Raw genomic sequence first — 22134 nt, 5'->3', positions numbered from 1 at the left:
AGGTGTAGACACTTATCTGGCATACATGAGGCCTCTATTTAATACTCAACACTATTTAAATATGGACAATAATGAAATGGAACAAATGTCTGCATTAAAATGCAGCAAAGATCACTAGTGATGACACTATGAAGTGGACTGGAGATTTCCCGTTGACACATTCACAGATGTTTTCAATCTTAGTCCTTTCAGTTTCAAAACCCTAACCTAAACCAGAGAACACTCATCAGTGATTTTAATAAATCCTCACACTGAGCTTTCTTTTCTCTTTATCCTGCAATGCTCTCTCTTTCTTCCAGCTTCAAAAGAGCAGAATTTTACTGTGTTTCTACAGTGTCTTTCTGCAGCTACCTGGGCACTTTCCCGTGCCTCCTCTCCCAGTGACCTTACTGATGTGTGTTGCATGCGACACCACTCACAGACTGCTCTTCTCACAGCAAAGGCATCTGTGTCCCTTACAGTAACAGTCCAGAGACAACCAGATCACTTCAAAAGGAGATTAATTTTCACTATTCACTAATACTGCATTTGAAAACATGACATTAAGGACTACATTTAGTATCACATAAAATTGTTCTACATAATGATTTCAGAGAAGGGAGTGGCTAAAAGGATGTGGGGAAATTCGCATTATAGACAAGCCTGAGCTAAATCATATTAAACAAGCTTCTCTCCTATGGAACAACCTTCTCCTTTGGATGCTTATACTCAAATTAGCCTCATTATTGCACATTTAACTAACTGTTTCTGTGCTGTGCATTCCAAGGCACTAGTATTCACCAAAACATACTGCAGAAATGCTGGTCCAATTCTTTAAGTAAGGAGGACAGATGAATTCAATGCCATGTTCCTGTTCCATTAATTACACAGCTTTGCTTACGCCCTTCTCCTGTACTTTCAGTCGCAAATCCCCTAACTTAGCTCCACTACATAGAAACAGTCAATGTATAACCAGCTTGAATATGTGCCTACCTATCTTTTAGCTATTTTTTAAAAATAGTTTTTTTCTTTTTAAAAAAATTTTTATTATTAATTTATTCTTGTTACATCTCAATGGTTATCCCATCCCTTGTGTCCTCCCATTCTTCCCTCCCTCCCATTTTCCCCTTATTGCCCTCCCCTATGACTGTTCCTGAGGGGGATTACCTCCCCTGGTATATGCTCATATGGTATCAAGTCTCTTCTCGGCAACCTGCTGTCCTTTCTCTGAGTGCCACCAGGTCTCCCCCTCCAGGGGACATGGTCAAATGTGAGGCAACAGAGTACGTGAGAAAGTCATATCCCACTCTCCACTCAAGTGTGGAGAATGTTCTGACCATTGGCTAGATCTGGGTAGGGGTTTAAAGTTTACCACCTGTATTGTCCTTGGATGGTGCCTTAGTTTGAGCGGGACCCCTGGGCCCAAATCTGCCTATCATAATGTTCTACTTGTAGGTTTCTAGGAACCTCTAGATCCTTCTACTTTGCCATTCTCCCATGCTTCTCTCATCTAGAGTCCCAATAGGATGTCCACCCCTCTGTCCCAGTTTCCTGGTAAGTGAAGGCTTTGGTGGGACATGCCCCTTGGGCTAGTATGCAGATATAAGTGAGTATATACCATTTAAGACTTTCTGCTTCTGGGTTAACTCACTCATTGTGATCATTTCTAGCTCAATCCATTTATCCACAAATTTTGGGAATTCCTTGTTTTTAGTAGCTGAGTAGTATTCCATAGTGTATATGTACCACATTTTCTTTATCCATTCTTCTACTGAGGGACACATAGGCTGTTTCCATATTCTGGCTATTATGAATAAGGCTGCTATGAACATGGTTGAGCAAATTTTCTTGTTGTGTGCTGGAGCATCTTCTGGGTATATTCCAAGGAGTGGAATAGCTGGGTCTTGAGGAATCTTTTAGCTATATTTAACCCACACATAGAACCTTTAAATATGTATGGTCATAATTTCTTGACATTGTACACTGCATATCCCACAGATGGCTGATATCCAAAATATATAGAGAACTTAAGAAACTAAACCTCAACAAGCCAAATAAAGCAATTAGGAATGGTGTACAAATATGAATAGAAAATTCTCAATAGAGGAATCTCTAATGGCTAAGAAGCTTTTAAGGAAATGTTCAACATCCTTAGTCACCAGGGAAATGCAAAAATAAATGACTGAGATTCATCTTAAACACGTTAGAATGGCTAAGACCAAGAACTACAAGATGTGCAGAGCAAAAGACAAACTAGAGACTGAGGAAATGACCAGCCAATATTTGGCCCAGCTTGAGATCCACCCCATAGGAGAGAGCCAACCCTTTACACCATTAACAATACTCTGCCATGTTTACAGACAGTGGCCCAATGTAACAGTTCTCTGAGAGGCACCACCCAGAAGCTGATCAAATCAGATGCAGAGGCTAAAAGCCAAGCATCAGGCAGAGCTGGACAAATCCTGTACAAGAGGACAAGGGAAGGATAGAAGGAACAGCGTGAACAAGAACCCTGTAAGAAGACAAACAGAGTCAACCGATTTAGTTCCATGGTAAATTATAGAGACAGAAGCATCAACTAAAGAGCATGCACGGACTGGACCTAGGGCTCCTACACATGTGTACCCCATGGGCAGTGTGATCTTCATGTGGGTCCCCTAGAAAGTTGTAGGGTGCTGTCAGTGACATGGACTCTGATGCTTGTTTTAGATTACTTCACCCACATCGAGGTTCCTTGCCTGGTCATTGGATGAAGAGGAGAAAATCCTTTTCAGTTTACTGTGCTGGGGTAGGGTGGTCAGAGGGAGCTTCTTTTTTCTGAAGGACAAGTGAAGGGGGAAGGGGAAGAGGGTGGGAGGTAGGGACCAGCAGGGTAGGAGGGAGGGGACTATAACCAGTAGGTAAGGAGAATATAGAATTAAACAAGAGAACCCAAGCTACAGCACATGCTGACCAGGATGTGGAGAAAGTGGAACACTTCTCCATTGCTGGTGGGAGGCCAAACTTGTATACGCATTTTGGAAATCAATCTAGTGGTTCCTCAGAATTGAGAAGACTTCTACCTTAATACCCAGCGGTGCCACTCCTGGCCATATACTCAAAGGATTATTGACCAAACTATAAACACACTTGCTCCTCTATGTTCATAGCAGCATTATTAGTAATAGCCAGAAACTGGAGACAACCTAGATGACCCTCCATGGAAGAGTGGATAAAGAAACCGTGGTCCATTTCCACAATGGAATACTACTCAGCTACTAGAAACAAGGACATCATGAAATTTGCAGGCAAATGGATGGAAGAAGACAAGACCATCCTGAGTGAGGTAACCCAGACCCAGAAGTAAAACTTGGTAGATACTCCCTTCTAAGTGGATTTAGCCATAAAGTACAGGATAACCATGCTAAAGTTCACAGACCAAAAATGCTAAGTAACATGGAGCACCCAATGTGGGAAGCTTGTGTGTTTTTTAAAATTAATTTTACTTCATGTGCATTTGTGTTTTGCTTGCAAAAATGTCTGTGTGAAGGTGTGAGATCTTGAACTTACAGACAGTTATGAGCTGTCATGTGGGTACTAGGAATTGAAACCAGGACATCTGAAAGAACAGCCAGTGCTCTTAACCTCTAGAGCCATCTCCATCTTACTCAGATGAGAAAATAGAATAGACATGAGGGGTAAATAAAGAGAGGAGACTTGGTATTGGAGGGTTGGGGAGGACAGCAGGAGGTATCAAGTTAGGGAAGGACAGAGGGAAAAGAGTACTGGGCAAGAGTCCTTGCATCTGGGGAGGGCGCATCTATGGGACAAGCTAGAAACGTAGGGCAATGGGAACTTCCAGGAATTAGGAGGGTAACTTTAGCTAAGACCCTACCATTGGGGGTTATGGAACCTGAGATGGCCATCTACTTTAACCAGAAAGACTTCCAAGAGAGGGATTGAGACACAAACCGGGTCACAAAATTTCAACCCACAGTTTGTCCTGCTTGTAAGATGTACAGGAACACCAACCAAGGGAATGGCCAGCCAGTGACTGACCCATCGCGGGACCCATGCCACCAGAGAGAGCCCACCTCTGACAGTTTTAATTAATGATATTCTGCTATACTTTTGACAGGTGCCTAGCATAGTTGTTTTGAGAAATTCTACCCAGCAACTGAAGGGAAAACAGATACAAAGTTGCCCAGGCAAACATTAGGTGGATCCTGGGGAATCCTTTGGAAGAGGGGGAGGAAGGATTGAAGGAGACAGTGGGGTCAAGGACACCACAAGGAAACCTACAGAATCAACTGCCCTGGGTATATAGGGGCCCACAGAGCCTGAACAGCCAAACGGAGCATGTGTGGGAGAGACCTCTGCCCATGGGTAACAGTTGTGCAGCTTGGTCTTCAAGTTGTACCTCTAACATTAGAGTAGAGGCTGTTTCTGACTCGATTTCCTGCCGTTGGCTCCCTCTTCCCTACCTGAGATGCCTTGTCCAGCCACAACAGGAGAAGTCCTACTGTAACTTGAAATGACAAGGCTGGTTGATTTTTATGGGAGGCCTCACCTTGTCTGAGGAGAAAGGAAGGATGGAAGGATGGGGTGTTGGGGAGTTGAGAGAGAGTTTCTGGAAGGAGAGGAGGGAGGGGACGGTGCACTTGGAATGAAGAGTATACATATATACATATATATATTTATATATAAAACTATATTCATGCCCAAAGAAAGGAACATAGTGTATAATGTTCAAATGTAAATGTTATCTCTTTAAAAGTTTATCACTTCTTTATAGTCAACCATTCAAAATGTGCCTCAAACAAGTACAGGATAGTTTTAATCAATACAACATGGAATTATCTGGGAAGAAAGATCTTTAATCGGGAAATTATCACAATACCTGTAGACATGTCTGTGGCAAATTTTCTTAAGTTGTTACTGATGTGGGAGGGCCCAATACACTGGGGGTGGAGCCTAAGCTGGTAAATGGCCCTGGGTTGTATAAAGAAGCAAGCTGAGCAAGCCAGTAGGCAGCTTTCCTCCATGGCTCCTGCCTCTGACCACATCTAGGCTGGTTTTGATCTATCTTTTGTCAAAGCAACATAAGGCAAACCAAGAATAAACCTTTAAAGAAAATGACCAGTGTGTTATGTACAGCAACCCCACAGTGCCAGAGACACAAGAAGTCCTAGCCTTACCTTAGAGCTGCTCAGTACCATTTGCTGTACTCTCCCTCCACTGTGGCCTTTGGTATTCATCAGCTTGATTTAAAGGCCTTGTTAAACCAGAAGCTAGACTCGCTCCCCAGGGATTCTGATTCAGTAGGTCTAAAGTCCTGCCAGGATTCTCCATTGCATCATGGTCCACATGGACCCTGAGGTTGCTTCTGCATGAACCCCACTGTAATGTGGGATTTAGTACCTCAAAAGAAGACAAAGGAGGAGCAGGAGATGGAGGGGAAGAAGAGGAGAAGAGAGACAGAGAGAGAGAGAGAGAGAGAGAGAGAGAGAGAGAGAGAGAGAGAGAGAGGAGAGAAGGAGAAGGAAAGGAAAAGAAAAGAAAACAGACGAGAACAAAAGGTGATGAACATTTATAGACATGCACCTCAACTTTCATTTCAGCAGCTTTTTTTTTCTTTTTTCTTTTTGGGTTTCGGAGACAGGGTTTCTCTGTGTAGCCTGCACTCCCTTTGTAGACCAGGTTGGCCTTGAACTCACAAAGATCTACTTGCCTGTGCCTCCAGAGTGCGGGGATTAAAGGCATGCACCACCACTCCTGGCCTCATATCAACCTCTTAAGTCATGGTTTTCTTAGGGTACCAAGCATATACTCAAATTCTAGACACATGCTATGTTTTAGGCAGTAAGGATGCAGGGAAGGCAAGATTTTCTCTCCCAGATATCAACTCCTTCTAAGAGGAAGAATATGAATTCAGCCAAACCTCTTACATTAATCAGAAATAAAATAGAAAATCTAAGTGCTTTGCTGCTCCAAGTCAAGTTTTGAGTGTATGGATAATCATTTTTCAAGGGTTTTCTGTGACCTCCTTTGCTCATAAATAAGCATTACGTGTTTCTACTCCACCTCATACTGCTTTGTTCCCATATAAAAGTCACATAGGCCTTCAGATTTATAAGAAGATGTAAAGCACTAGAGCTGGGCAGGTATCAGCCCTTTAAGCTACTTTTGCTCTTTCCCAGCCTTGTACTTCAGTATTATTTGGCACAGCTGTTCCTGCCTGTGCTGCTTCTGTTCCATCCTGCCAGCCCTCATGTGCACATGTTCCTGCTCTATGCTACCCCCTGGTGACTTCTTTCCTCTCCTTCTTCTCCTCCTAGACTCCTGCTTCCTCATAGTTCCTCTGAGACATCAAGTACCAGAACCTAAGCTGCACCTACTTCTCTCTGCCCAGCTACAGATTGTTTATTTAACTAGTCAAGAATAATGGCTAGCAAACTTTACACAACAGCCTTGGTGTATGTCAGAATGTCCTCCTCTGGGCTGTAACCAGATCTTGGGGTCAGCAATTAATAATTGGATGTACAACGCCACACCAAGCACAATAGTTGAGATCTATTAAGAATGCAGAACAGAATTTCGAATCCTGAGACAGGCAGGTGGAAGCTTCTGTCCTGCTCTGCTCTACTGCATTCGGTCACCATGTCCAGAGCATTCCTGTTACTAGCCCAAAACACTCCTACAAGTTTCACCTCCATTTCCATTTCCCCACAGCATGCTTCCACCTCTCTTCCTTCCTTTGCTTTAGTCGCCCTATCCTGGTGGTAGAAATAAAAAGGTTTTGAGGGACACAAAGCTGCTTAACACTCTTCAGCGAATCCATCTTTCCTCCTAAGAAGTTAGTTATGAACATATTAATTGTATATAAAATTCTTCCCTAACCTTCACCCCTGCCTTGCATTTTATACAAACACAACAGAGTGTTTTTCCATTCAGTGCTCTTTGTTTTTTCTCCTGTAAGGACTCTTGCCTGTGCCTTTAGTGTTGCTACCCATCTTGTGCATTTTAGTCAGAGGAGATGTGGGGATATGTGGATGAGTAACATCCTTCAATGACTGTCTACCCACAGAGACATCAACCTACTCACACATCATGATACCTTTGCAAGGACTAAAGAAAGCGTAATTCTTGCTTTAGTGTAAAAAATGGAGAGGCATACTGAAGAACGCAGAGGAAAGGAGTTGCCAGTAGCACTGCCCCTTCCCAGACCCTACTTTTTGGGGAAGGACAATCATGAGTAGAATTTAAAACTGAAACTCATCACCAAGGCTATTAGGGCTAAACCAAGTCCTTGAACACCTCCCTATCTACTGGGTCAGTCCCTATGGCCTGGGCAACCAGAACTGTGTTACCCAAGGGGCTGTTTGCATCACCCTCCTCTAACCAGGAATAAAACTCCACCCACTGAAGAAAAGGGCAGAAGAACCAGAACAGGGTGCTGTCTTAAGGGCACAGTGCCAGGCTCACCATGCAGACACCAAGTAACTAACAGCAACCAAAGACCACAGACAGAGGTCAAAGCCGTCCACCATACACTCTAGACCAGTGTGATGCCTAATTTCAGTTGCCAGCTGAAGAGACCTAGCATCTCCTGCAAGAGGAGCCACTGAGCAAGGCTGTGTGGGAATTGTCTTGAGGAATGAACTGAGGTGGGAAGCATAGCCCATTCTGGTTCTACTCAAGGTGGATGGACCATCTCAGGCAGGGGTCCTAGGCTGCAGAAAGGAGAGAGTGAGCTGAACATGAACATTCATTTCTTCCTCATTGCAAATCATGAATGCAGTTTGACCTGCCAGCTTCAATCCCCTGCTAATGTGACAACTCCTTTAGAATACACTGTACCTCAAACTGTAAACCCAAATAAAGCACCCTGATATTTGTATGCAAGAGAAAAAGGGTTATTATAGAAAAAAAGGGAAGTAAGACAACTAACTTCAAAACCAAATAAAATCTGTACAGTAGTAGATAAGTTAAGTATTTACTTGCATTATCCTAACCTTGTGTAAGCCAGGGCACACCAGCTTTCCTGCTTTGTGGCTCTTGTGTCCATGAGAATTAGCTGCAAACTCACTTAGTATTAGTTCTGGAGGCTAAGGGACCATCTCCACCAACCATCCTGCACCTTCTAGTTGAAGGATCATTACCAGGCCCGGGATGGTGAATAGGAATCTGGAAGAGTTCTTACACCCCAAAGAGTCCTGTACCACAGTGGGGAGGACATTTCGGTCTGCATTACTGCCAGCTCCTGTGTGGCCTCAGTGCACATGAGCCTGGAAAACCCTTGAGGGGTATGCCTAAGACATGGGCCGCCAAGCATCAGCCTGTGTGACCAAGAGTTTCCCTCACAGACACTCTGCCAGCATCGGGAAGCAGCAAAGGTGTTGCTGCCTGGTGTAGACATGCCCACAGCCCCATTCCAGTGTCTGCACTTTTCTTTCTACTCGTTCTCATCAGCATGTGTCCTCTCACGTGCCTGCTCCCAGCAAAACATCACATGACCTCTTACAAGACAGCTTTCAGCCAAACACCACTTGCTACAACTGAGTCATCAAATAGGCCAGAAACTTTCACTTCAGAGCCTCACCTCCAGGACTGAGCCCACGTGGGCTGCCTTAACAAGACAAAGCAGCCCAGTGACTTTTCATGAACAGATAGAGGTTTTCTCCAGATATGAACGCTAGAAATCCAAGTTGAAGTTACTCACAATTTCATTGTCTGATGAGGACTATGTTTAGCTCATGAAGGAAAACTGCCCAAGCTGCTCATTTCTCAGATCGTTTCTCCTGTTCATGATGGTGACACCCTCACAGTGTAAATGCCCCTGAAAGAACCAATGTCATCAACTCTGGAGTCAAGAGAGCTCAGCATGTGAATTGGGGCCCAACTTGTTCTCACGTAGAGCAGATGCCAATTGTCCTAAAACCAGAAAAGCCAACTTCTGCTCTTGTGTAGGCTTACTCTCTCCAGCAAAGCTCAAGGTGATAGTAACAGAATATTCTGCATCATTCTAAGTGAAGGACAAAGATGGGCCTCATCATAGCACAGAGATGTAAAGGGAGTTACAGCCTCCACCATCTCCCACACAGAAGTTGAAAAGCGGCGTCTCCTCCCCACCTTGCCCCAACAATGCGCCAAAGGACATCTTGTCTGTGGTGCTGTTCTTATATCATTCAGGGGCAAGGAGGAAGGTGGCATCTTGTTCATCCTAGCTTGATGCCTGGTTTGGTGGCCAACGTTGTCTTATGCACAGGACTCATAGAAATGAAATCAAATCGCATCAAAATAGGCAGCGCAGCGATGGATGAGGAACACAGACAGAAACCTGCCTGTTGACTGTCATGCCAACCACAGACCTGCCCTCCAGTGCAGAGCACAGGCAGGCCACAGTCACCTACATGCTGCCATGTCACACAGCACTGATGGAGGATGTCACCCAGGGTCCAACTGGCCAGCGTGGCTAATCTGCAGCTGCTACCACCACAGTGTGTGAGTATGTTGTGGTCAGATGGGGGAGAAACGAAGTGAACAGCGAAGGGGGGAAGCCTGTTCTTTAGGATCCCAAGTGTGGGGTCGGAACAGTCTAGTAAGAGTCTAGTGATGTTAATTCACTAGTAGAGCAACCACCTCGTGTAGGAGCTTAATTGCTACCAGATTAAAAAGATCCTTGAACAGACTCTGGGAGGAGATATATAAATGAGCCCAGAACTGGCGGTGGGACCAATTGGAGATTTGGGATAGAGTTGGCTGTTCATAGCTGCGCTTCAAGATGCTCCTAGAGAGAACTGGTCGAGGAAAGGCTTCAGAGCTCTGGCTCCTGCTGAGGCTCTGGAGTCTGGTTACCCCAGGTTCCAGTGGAAGAAATCCTGCAGCTCGTGACTGGAGAATCATTCCTTGAAACTGATATCCTTAAGGTTTTGTTATTGTGTCCATTAATCCTCATTTCCTACTGTTTTGGTTAATCGGGTTATAATTGATATAGGCTCGGTCATTATGTTGTTAATAAAATATTCTGGCTAAGAAAATTGAGTCTACAGAACAGCTTGAAAGTTATGAAGAGAGACGGAGCTGGAGAGCTGAGGGTGGAGAGGAGTAGCCTGTTGTGAGTGGCCAGCCCTGACCCCTGGGGCCATGGTGAGGTCCCAGCCTGATTTGCCACTGAGGGCCATGTCTGAGTCCATGGCTACACAGTGGCAGGGGTCAGTTGCAATGTCCATGACTCATATAAACAGGAGAAGACCGGGATGTCACTGATGGAGGCAGCCATGTGGATGTTTGGGGGCTGTGATTAACCGGGGGTGTGAGGTGCTCTGTAGAGCTTGGCACCATCTCTCACCAGCAGCAGCACTTGCAAAAGAGTGGAGCTAGCCCTGGAGGCAAAGGTATGCATGAGCTAGCCCAGGAGTGTGACTGTGGGAGAGCTTACTTTGCCATTCAGTGCTATGGGATGGCACAGGCAGAGACGTGATACTGCCCTCCTTGAACTCTCACCACCTGGCAGTCAGAAAAACTGCACACGGGGGCTTGAGCTAGAGAGAGATAGGCCTGCCCCTCATCTGCTTCCACACTCAAGAGAGTGGCATGCACCTCACCTGGACAATACAGCAGAGCTGGACCTGGCATGGGTGTTGCGTCCTCCCGCCGGCAGGAACAAAGCAGACACCAGAATTCTTCTCAATCGCACTTTGTTGGGAGCGCCCTTGAAGCTGAAGCGAAAGACCCTGAATGCCCGCGAGCACATCGTTTAAATATGGTTTGTACGTGGCGTGTCATGGTCTCATAGGTTGTAGTCAGATGCCTCATTAGCATGCCCAAGTTGAGAGGGCGGCTTCTGAGTGCTTCATTTGCATACCCCTGTTCGGGAGGGGCACGTTGGGAGAGCTTATGCCTGCCCATGAGCGGGAGCGGTAACGGTTGCTGCCGTTATCAGGTGCGGCCGCGCCTTACATCTCCCTCTTTTTTATTTTATAAGAAATGAGCGAAGGAAAATCAGTCTGATCAAGGCTGGACCATTATTATGGCCCATCTGATCGAGGACCAATGCGGGGGGGTAGCACTTAATGCCATCCCGTGTGCTAGGGGCAGAATCCCCACGGAGTGCAATGGCCATTGACGGGGTGCGTGCCTTCCGACGTGCAATGGCAACGAGGCTCAGTCGGGTGCAAAGGCCACGCAAGAGGAAGGTAGAGGGAAGCTCATTTTCTTAGGCTTGCTAGCCATACTTGAGGAGAGGCGCCTTGCTCAACCGTTAGTAAAGCTTGGATCATAAGCGTCTTATCACGGGTGTGATTTCTCTTCATCCGACACAATACCCAGAGACAGAACACGAGGCCACAGATTGTGATGGCTCCAAAAATTCCCACCCCCACCCACTCCTTAAAGTAGGAAAACGCAGAATGCAGCCAAGAGGTGAATTCCCCTAGGGTCAGAGGTTTCAATCGAGTGCCATTCAGGTGAGCAGTTTGGTCCGGGAGCTGTCGGGATAGCTCTTCAGCCTCCAGCGTCCAGTTTCCTGCAAGGTATTTTGATAGCAATTTACTTTGATTAAAAGAAGCATTAGAGTTGTATTGTACTGGGGTAACACACACATGTTTATAATGGGAAACACAGCTGGTCTGAACCAACTCATATAACTCTACTATTTGTTCTTGTAATAAATCCATTCTCTGGTTGGCCAAACGAAGGCTCTGAAGCAAATGTGCATTCATCTTTTCTTGAGTCACTAATGCCGTAGCTGTTTGTTCTACTACACTGTTGACTGCATCAATTGTCTGTACTTGTGAGGTCATGGCTACCTCTAGAGGGTTTCTGCTTACTAGTGAACTGAGGATTATATGGAGGGGGTGCCGACGGTGTTATTCCGTATGGCCCGTATCTCTCCTGCTGTTTTCTTCCTCTCTCCCCCTCTCTCATTTTCTCTTTCTCTCTCTGTCTCTTTCTGTTGTCTCTATTCCTCCCTCTCTCTCCTCACTCATTCTATCAATCTCCCTGTCTCTTCTCCCTTTTCTTCTCTCCCATCTCTCTCCCTCTACATGCTCTTTCCTATCTCTTCCCTCTACCTCTGTCTCTCTCTCCGTCTCTCTGTCTCTCTCTCCGTCTCTCTCTCTCTCTCTCTCTCTCTGCTTGTCCTTTTTTCTTTCCCTCTCTCTCTCCCCCTATCTCTCTCCTCTCTCTTTCTATCCTCTCTCACACTGTCCTTCTCTCTCTCCCTTTTCTGGCACTCTGTGAAAGTAGGAGGAAAGCTATGGTCTGGTGTGCACCAGGGTGAGGCTTGGAACCTGGTTGTGTTATAAGAAGTGACATTATTTCTTAGTGGTATGGTGATGTTACTAACAATCATCAGTGTGGTGATACTGAGCTCCGAGGAGCCATTGGAGTATGTACCACTTCCTGACGTAGAGCCCTGGCTGATCTGTGTAAGGGCCTCAGTTAAAGCCTGTACAGGTAAATCATTGCTAACGGAGCGAAGAGGGTCCACCCAGGCACTTATGTTGGTTTGTTGTAGCCAAATGCAGGGTGTCTTTTTGTCAAAAGACAAGCAGAGAGTGCCGGATAAAGCAAATTTGGATTGGTTGTAAGGTTTGGTCTCTTCCCCCAGAGGGGATGCACAAGGCACCTCTCCAGAACATGAAGTGGAAAATATCAAGGGGAGGGTTGTGGAGTTGGCATGTACTGGCATGAGAATAGGCCAGGTTCTGGTAACTGCCCAAAGCTTTACGGCTTTGCTATTACTCGGGTTCGTCAGTAACACCAGGAGGATCAGGAGATAGGTCTTCGGTGTTTTGTGACGTAGCATCTTGTTCCTCTTCAGTACTTAATTCTTTCTCTTCACTATGGCTCTCAGACCCTGATTCGCTAGAATTACTGAGATGTAAATTAGCAAACTCATCGAGTACCGGGTATAGCTTTTTGTTAATATTCTTTTCTTCCTGTTTTTCTTCCTCTTTTGTTTGAGCTGCTCTTTTATTTTGTTTATCCTTTTTCTTGCTATTCTTCTCCCTTTTCTTGTTTATTCCTTCTGCTTTTGACATGCTATCTTGGTGATTAGCTAAAAAGGGGGTCTATGCCAAATAGGGGCATGCCCTTAAAGGGAGACTTACCGGTACCGCCACTCTGCGCGATGAGTTCTGAATCCTCCCGGGGTCTCTTGATCCCGAGGGTCCTCGCAAGTGTCTAGTGGTCCGAGCGCTGTTCTCGATTTCCCGGGTTTCAGCACCACTTGTTGCGCCCTCCCGCCGGCAGGAATGATGCAGACACCAGGATTCTTCTCAATCGCACTTTATTGGGAGCGCCCTTGAAGCTGAAGCGAAAGACCCTGAATGCCTGCGAGCACATCATTTAAATATGGTTCGTACGTGGCGTGTCATGGTCTCATAGGTTGTAGTCGATGCCTCATTAGCATGCCCACGTTGAGAGGGCCGCTTCTGAGTGCTTCATTTGCATACCCCTGTTCGGGAGGGGCACGTTGGGAGAGCTTATGCCTGCGCACACACGGGAGCGGTAACGGTTGCGGCATTATCACGTGCGGCCGCATCTTACACACGGGCACAGGTGAATGAGAGCATAGGAGAGCTGGCCTAGTCACTCATATGCTGTGAGGTGGTGTGTATGCAGGGGTTAGGCCTTCCATCCACCACACCTTCCACCACCTGCACTAGACAGGAGAGCTAGCTCTGGAGTCATGAGAGCAGGTGAGCAGTCCCAGCCCACTGTTCACTGCAACTGACTCTGCACTTCACCTGGGCAGCACAGTAGCTGTGGGGATGTGATGCACAGCCTGTCACATTTCTCCAGGGTTGATAGGACCCCTGGAATTGGCAAGGCTATGAGAGTTGCTCTGGGTATGGTGAGCCATTGCTATTAATGCAAGGGTTTGACAAGACCAGTTCTTCAGGAGGCTTTTCAGCTCTATGGGGGCGGGGAAGAAGGGGCGCAGCGCTGAGGGAGACTTAACTGTATTTTCCTTGGGCAACTCACACTCTTGAGGAAAAAGCTGCTGCACACTGCAGAAGGAGAGCAGGCTGGGCTGTGAGTGTGGCCCCTGAGGGAGGAACTTTAGGGGAGGGATGGAGAACCATAGCTTTGGACCTTCTGGACCCTGGTCAGAGGTCTAGTACAGAAAAGTGGGAGGTTGCCCCAGGGACAGGACCAGACTCAGATTGGCCAAGGAGACTTTGATAGTCTGTCTTTGCAAATGGCAGCACAGCTGTCTGGGGAGGGACTATGGCTGGAGTCAGGGTGATGAGTCCTAGTCCCTTTCTGCAGGGTGAGAGCCAATTCCACCCTGGCCTGAAGGTAGGGGAAGACAGAGGGTGTTTCCAGGAACCTCCACCCTGCAGGTAGACTGACTGAGGCTGGAAGTGTGGGGAAGACCTGCAGGGAGCCTTGAAGGGACCCTATACAAGTTTCTTTGATGGATATATTGAAACGTTTTTAATTTCAAGAATGAGTCAAGAGACTTAGGGCCTAGTCCTGGCTCACTTTGCTGTGTGACCTTGGGGAGCTATAATGGTGTCACCCAGCTTCAATTGCTCTATTTACAAACCTGGGCTTAACAACACTTCTCTGCCCCTTATTCTAGCATGTTGTGAGGCTGGTGGGACACTATTTCAGAGGGACATGGTGGCCAGAGAAAACAATGTTTACACCACGCATGCAGGGAACCCAGGGCTGGGGATGTTTGGTGAGCGCTGAGTGTGGTGCCCAGCCTTTTCACCGGGCCTGGCTCCTTGGGAGTTCTTGCTTTGGTTCAGTGACCTGCAGCTTTTCAAGTGTATGATTCATCTTGTCAAGCGCTGGGACTAGCTTTAATGTTTAACGCAGGGAGGTCACTCTCAAGTTTACAGGAGCAAATTTTACTTCCCTTTTTAAGCCATGGGTCACTTCCCATCCTTGGGCATCTGATTGGAGGCAAAGCTGCTCCTGAGAATCCCCATCAGCGTTAGCCCATGCTTGATGTGTCTTGTAACAGAAGACAGCTCTCTGTTCTTGAAGCGCTGGGGTGGAGTCAGAGATAGCATGGCTACCTTGTTCCAGGTGATGAGGAAGGTCATAGGGATGGGAAGCAGATTGTGAGGGATGCTGGAGAGGCCAGGGAAGGCTACTAGGAGGAGGCAGCTCTTGAGAAGAGCCCAGCACGAAAAGGCTGCGATGAAACAAAATAAAACTGTACAGGAGCAAACACTGGAGGGTGTGGGGGTGAGCGCTTCCTCAGGCTGGAGAATGGCTGACCCTGGGCTCTTCCTCTATCCCTCTCTCTGCTTGTGTTTCTCCAGGGGCAGGTGATTGCATCCGGAAGTGCCCATGACAGAGCTGGTGTCCTCTAGGGGAGGGTCCCCTACAGGGGACTGGGAAAAGGGTAGGGGGGACAATCAAGGCCTGGTTATCCACCACCCAGCAGATGAACAGTCCCACTGCTGTCCACTCTGCAGGCAGACCTTCTCCCAGCAGCCCAGCCTAGTGTGGCACCAGAAGGCTCACGTTGGGTCAGGTCCTTGGCTGCTTTCCTGTGTCCTGAGTGTGGCAAGGTCTCCAGCGTCAAACACAACCTGGAGGTGCACCAGCACACACACACAGGCGAGCGGCCTTTCCCCTGCCCCGAGTGTGGCCGCTGCTTCAGCCTCAAGCAGAACCTGCTCATGCACCAGGGCTTCCACAGCTGCAAGAAACCACACCAGAGCACACAGTGCAGCTGCTGCTTCTGCTAGCCTAGATTCCTGCTCAACCCCCAGCACACCCACGCATGCAAGCCCATGCCACACCCGCGGAGGAGCTGTGTGTGCTCTGTAAGGAAGCAGAGGTCACTGCTGGTCAGGGACTCATGTCTTCACATGTGAGCAGGTTGGTCGGGGGCCACAGATGTTTTGCTTGTTCCCTAGAATGAACCACACATGAGGAAAGAAGGGGAGGTCTTTCTGCTCTTTCCTACCAGGGCTTGGGAGAAACCTTCAGATTCTACCTGTACCTTCCATGTAGTTTGGGTTACAGGGTCTTATTGAACCCCTATGCCTTATTTTGTGTAGATGGTGGGGGGTGTCTCGGAGTACTCAAGGAGATCTGAGGAAGGGGAGGCACTCCCCAGGCCCCAGGAGCCTCCCTGTACCACTTTTCCTTGGCTCACTTAGAGGAGCCCTCACCAAGACCCTCAGCTAATTGCCCAGCTTGTCTTTTCCCCGCTGTAATTGCGCCATGCCTTCACTGGTACTGCTCTGCAATATTCTTCCCAGACCCTTGAACCCCGCCTTATCCACCAGGGTGGAGCCTCCCAGCACACTCTGCCTGTGCTCATTCTTTGTAACAGAACTCATGTTAGCATACTGTGTTATGTGTCGAGTGTTATGTGCTGTTTAGTCCTGTGCTTGTTTCTTCTGGGTATGTGTTCATATATGTGCTGTGTGCACTCATGTGCACCTCCAGTCCCCAGCTAGCCTGTGCGCTCCCTGAGGGCAAGGGGCTGTCATTTCCTCTTCAACCCGTGTTGGGTCTAGCACAGGGCTGGGCTCCAAACTCTCAGGAAGACACTTGTCACCTGGCTGAGGAAACAAATGCTGGAGATTGTCTGGGGCTGGGTGCGGGGCAGGGTTGTGTGCAAGGGGAGATACACATGGGATAGCTAGGGGTGCATTGAGTAGGTTCGTGGGCTGACTCCTTGGATCAATAACAGAGGCCTCTGGTTCGGCCATTTGGAGTTGGTAGGACCAGGAAAAACACCGTCCCCAGCACAAAAGACACATATCATGGCAACACAGGAGTGCACATAAATGGATATCCGGATTGGGTGTTCCTGGAAGTCCCTGACATCTGTTGGAGGTGACTCAAATAAATATTCTCTACAACAGTTGGCATGTGGAGCAGTCTCTGGGGGACATAGTTGGGGGTGGGTGGTGGCTCGTCTCTCAGCTTGAGTCTTAGCCTCCATCACTTCTGGGGGAGTTCCACTCACGGTCCCATGTACTTGTCTTGTAAAGTGGCATAGTAGCCAAAGACTACAGGAAGCAGATCACAAACTACAGCGGAGTTAGCACAACCCCAACCCACCTCTGGATCATGACTGCTATTTGGGTCTGGCTAACAGATCCCAGATTCTTTCAGTTGTTCGTTCTCACCGGCTCAGAAGCTTTGAGGTGATTCCCAGTGGCACCCAAGAGCCGGGCTACCAAGAAGATGTGAGTCGGGTGACTGGACTGCAGGGTGGGTCGTCTCCAGTGGAAAACTCGGACCAGTCCCATCTCTTTTGACTGTAGGCCTCACAGAGCTGTGGGGAGAAGACACAAGTCGTATATAATTGGTGAAAGTTCAGAACACATCCTCACCCACGCCCTTGTCCTAAGGTGAAGCTGTCACCCACCACACCTCTAGTGCTAGTGCTATACAGCACCTTGCTGACAGGTGGGCCTCCGCCATTGGGCCTCCTTAGTGTGGATGGTAATGTGTGCAGAGTCTGTCATTAGCTGAGGGGGGTCAGGAGTGAGAGGCCACTCTGGGCCAGCCCCTATGGAGCTTCAGAGTGAGTAACAAGGAATAGAGTAGGCGGGGTTATTGTGCTCCCTTCACATGGCCTAAACTGAAAGTGGCAGCAGGGCAGGGACTCCTCTTACTCTGCCACGCAGCTCCCATGGCAGAAGCAGCAGGTGTGGCCTAGCCTCTGTTGTCCCAGTCAAGTTTCTGGGGTAGTTTGAATGCAGGTGTGTATGGTGCCTACGCCTCTTCTAGAAAATCAACTAAGACAACATTGGGCTCTCCCAAGAGAGGGTGATGGTTAGGGCAGAGTGGACATTTTCTCACAGTAATGAAGAATACAAGTATGTGTGCCCAAATATTGCAATATACAACCGGTGTCCCATCCTGGATAGCCAGCTAGAGCCACAGTGAACCTGTGCAGGAGACAGCACATGCTGAGCTCACGACACAAAAGGATCAACCCTACACCTGCTGTACACCCTGTCCTTCCACCAGGCACTCTAACTTCCCACAGTCTCTAAATGACACCAACAGAATCCTCATGTTCATGAGTCATGTTACAAGGGAGGCTCTCTGAATGCAAACACACACACACATACACACACACACACACACACACACACACACAGTGTGACTATGTAAAATATTCTCTTGCCTGCAGCTGGACTTTCTGTCTCTGAAGACAGAACCAGACTAATTCAAATTGAGGTTTAAAGCTTTTTACAATTCAACATGAAACTTTACAACATTCTGGGCCACTACATAGAATGCATGGTGGCCCCACAGGCTGGGTGTCCAGCAATCCCCAGTGTTGCATGTCTCTCATGTTTTACATCTGCAGCCCCTTCATGAGAAAGAATGGAAACCTGGTGCTTGAGAGGATGCAACTCCAGCACGGGGGAAGCTGGGACTTGACAGAGTCTCTGGTCAGAGTAGGGCTAAGAAAGCCAGCCCAGCACTGCAAGACCTGCAAGCACACATGGAGACAGAGGCTCTGAGCAAATCTGGGCAGCATGGCCATTCACTCACACAGTTACTCTGGTGAACAGTCCCCTGAGGATGGAAATAAAAAGCAGTTGTTCCCAGGAGTCTCTGCCCCTAATACTGGGCTCTGCCTTCAAAGAGATATATTGTGACTTATCCACACTCTTCACCTAACTTTTTTGAACTCTTGCCTCCAAAACCAAGAGGCACAGACATTGAAGGCCAGTACTCAACTAATAACAGCAAATACCAACTCATGCTAAAGGATTCATGGTGCACAGAGGTGAGATAGGACACAAGGGATAGTTCCTGTTGGAGGAGGCACAAGGGGTCAAGGATGTCAAGCTGCCCATTGTGATTCAGTGAGTGAAGTGAGGCCAGGCCTCTGTGACATCACAGGGTAAACCTCTGCTCCAGGGAGAGCAGCTGTCTTAGGCAGAGGACAACTCAGAGTCCACCAAGGAGGGCCGGGATTCACAGGAGTCCCATGTGCCTGCCTACCTTAGGGCTTCTGGGATGAACCTGTAGAGGCATGTGGCCCAAGAAGAGGAGGTGTTGGCCTGGGCCTATCCCTAACCCTGAGAGGTCTGGGCCCTAAGAAGAGGATGTGTGGGCCTGGGCCTATCCTGAACCCTGAGGAGGCCTGGGTCCTAAGCAGAGGAGGTAAGGGCCTGGGTCTGTCCCCAACCTTGAAGAAGCCTGGGCCCTAAGAAGAGGATGTGTGGGCCTGGGCCTTTTCTGAACCCTGAGGAGGCCTGGGCCCTAAGATGAAGATGTGTGGGCCTGGGCCTCCTGAACCCTGAAGAGGCCTGGGCCCTAAGAAGAGATGTGTGGGTCTGGGTCTATCCTGAACCCTGAAAAGGCCTGGGCCCTAAGAAGAGGATGTGTGGGCCTGGGCCTATCCTGAACCTTGAAGAGGCCTGGGCCCTAATAGGAGGAGGTGTTGGGCCTGGGCCTATCCCAAACCCTGAAGAGGCCTGGGCCCTAAAGTAGAAGAGGTGTGGGCCTGGGCCTATCCCAAACCCTGAAGAGGCCTGGGCCCTAAGAAGATGATGTGTGGGCCTGGGCCTATCCTGAACCCTGAAGGAGCCTGGGCCCTAAGAAGAGATGTGTGGGCCTGGGCCTATCCTGAACCCTGAAGAGGCCTGGGCCCTAAGAAGAGTATGTGGGCCTGGGCCTATCCTGAACCCTGAAAGGCCTGGGCCCTAAGTAAGAGTGTGGGCCTGGGCCTATCCTAACCCTGAAGAGGCCTGGGCCCTAAGAAGAGTATGTGTAGGCCTGGGCCTATCCTGAACCCTGAAGAGGCCTGGGCCCTAAGAAGAGGATGTGTGGGCCTGGGCCTATCCTGAACCCTGAAGTGGCCTGGGCCCTAAGAGGAGGAGGTGTTGGGTCTGGGCCTATCCCAAACCCTGAAGAGGCCTGGGCCCTAAGTAGAAGAGGGGTGGGCCTGGGCCTATCCTGAATCTTGAAGAGGCCTGGGCCCTAAGAAGTAGAAGAAGGAGAGGAGGTGTGGGCCTGGGCTTATCCCAAACTGTGAAGAGGCCTCAGCCCTAAGAAGGGGATGTATGGGCCTGGGCCTATCCCCAACCTGAAGTGGCTTAGGCCCTAAGTAGAAGTGGTATGGGCCTGGGCCTTGTCCCAAGCATGAAGAGGCCTGGGCCCTAAGAAGAGAAGGTGTGGGCCTGGGCCTGTCTCCAACCATGAAGAGGCCTGGGGCATATGAAAAGGAGGTGTGGGCCTCGGCCTGTCCCCAAGCCTGAAGAGGACTGGGCCTAAGAAGAGGATGTATGGGGACCAGGCCTATCTCCAACCCTGAACAGGCCTTGGCCCCAAGAAAATGGGGTATTGGACTAGGCCTATCCACAACCCTGTTAGGCCTAGGCTCAAAGAACTTGAGCTGTTGGTTTGGACCTATAGCCAACGCTGAAAAGACCTGGGCCCTATGACGTGGTGTTGGCATTGGCCTATCGGAATGCCTTACAAGGCCTAGGCTGAGGAAGAAGGATGGGCCTAGGCCAAGCTTGAATCATGATGAGGCTTTGACCCAAAGACGATTTTTGGACCTGGGCCTAGGGACAACTTTGAACAGGCTTGGGCCCTAAGAAGTGTGAGCATTGGCCTATTGTGATGCATTAAGTGGCCTAGGCTGGAGGAAGAATAATGGGCCTGGGGCTATTTCTGATTATGATGAGGCCTGGGCCCAAAGGAAATAATGTGTTGTCCTGGCTGTATCCCTAACCCTGAAGGGGCATATGTCCAAAGAAGATTTGAAGTCTGAGTCTACCCCTAATTCTGAAGAGGCATCGGCCAAAGAAGAGGTGTGGGTCTCGGCGTATTGAATATCAGGAAGAGGCCTGGACCTTAAGAAAAAGAGATGTTGGTCTGTGCTAATACATTCCCTAAAGGGGCCTGAAGCAAAGAGTACAAATTTGAGCCTGAACCATTCCTGCGAAAGAAGGAGGTCTTAGACAATCAAAATGGTGTCTTCGGAAAGCCTGGCCCTGAAGTGTTGATCTTAAATCTGAGTGTGTGTGTGTGTGTGTGTGTGTGTGTGTGTGTGTGTGTGTGTGTGTGTGTGTGTGTGTGTGTGTGTGTGCATGTCTGTGTGTGTGTGTGTGTGTGTTCGGGTGTGTGTGTGTATGTGTGTGTGTGTGTGTGTGTGTGTGTGTGTGTCTGTGTCTGTGTATGTGTTTGTATCCATGTCCACTGACTAGACATCGATGCCTTGGATTCCTTCTGTCCTTGCCAGAACCTACGGAGAAGAATCCCAGATCGTAACAGCTTTTCTACACAACTCTTAGAAGTCCTGAAATTTATCATCTTTCATTATCTTTCTGGTACACGGCTTGTCCTAGCTCTGTATATAATTGTAATAAATGAAGTCTCATTGGCTAACAGGATTGTCCTGAAATGCTTAATTAAACCCTTTCCTTTATTTCTCAGTGATCTCTTCACTCTCTGATTGAAGTCCTTAGGTACAGGCTGAGATGGTCACACACAACCAGCAAGGGTGGGAGGCTCCATGTGGAGACCAAGATCTGTGCTCAGAGCTCATCCTCCAGAGCAGTTTGTCTCTGTCTATGGGTTGTATCTTTGCCCATATTACAGTGTTAGAAATCAGAACAGATCACATGACCCAAGTCCCCACAGAGGACACGGATGTGTCCTGAAATCAAAGGTGCCTGAGGGAAACCGTCAAACACAAGGACCCTGACATGAGACATGAGCCTTTGAGCTGGTCGTCATTGGGGTACAAAAGACCCCCAAAACAATAAGATTGATGCTGCCACCTTTGATCAATTCTGTGATCTCACCACCAAGGCCCAATTACTGAACACACCAAGCGCATGGGAATTGGGACTCAGAGATATGGGCTGGATGGGACACTAAAACCTCTTCTGTGAGGCCTAGCTTTCATAATCCTGACAGGAGCCATAGAGTCTACCGAGGCAGAGAACTGATTGTGTTACTGTCAACCAGAAATCATCGACCTGGCAGGGTGTTTTAAAGGCTGCTCAAGGGGCGCTCCTACCTGGTGACAGATGGTCTATGTCATGGGAGTTGTTTATAGCTTGTTCAACAGGAGCAGAATCCTGCATGGTGCTAGAACCTAGGCAAATACCCATGGCCCCTGACTCCTGGACCTTTTGGCAGAACCTACTACTGACAATTTACAGACCAGCTTTTCCATATTTATCCTAATATTCACAGGCCAAC

At 48.3% G+C, this 22134-nt stretch overlaps 1 pseudogene; it reads left to right on the top strand.

Moving 5' to 3' along the window:
• The window catches only part of LOC127194186 (gastrula zinc finger protein XlCGF7.1-like), a 35232-nt pseudogene extending 19423 nt beyond the window's left edge, over window positions 1-15809 (top strand).
• The last annotated feature ends 6325 nt before the right edge of the window (window positions 15810-22134 follow it).

Source organism: Acomys russatus, chromosome 10, assembly GCF_903995435.1.
Source record: "Acomys russatus chromosome 10, mAcoRus1.1, whole genome shotgun sequence".
NCBI classification, from domain to species: domain Eukaryota; kingdom Metazoa; phylum Chordata; class Mammalia; order Rodentia; family Muridae; genus Acomys; species Acomys russatus.
This window is presented reverse-complemented; position numbering and strand designations above follow the sequence as displayed.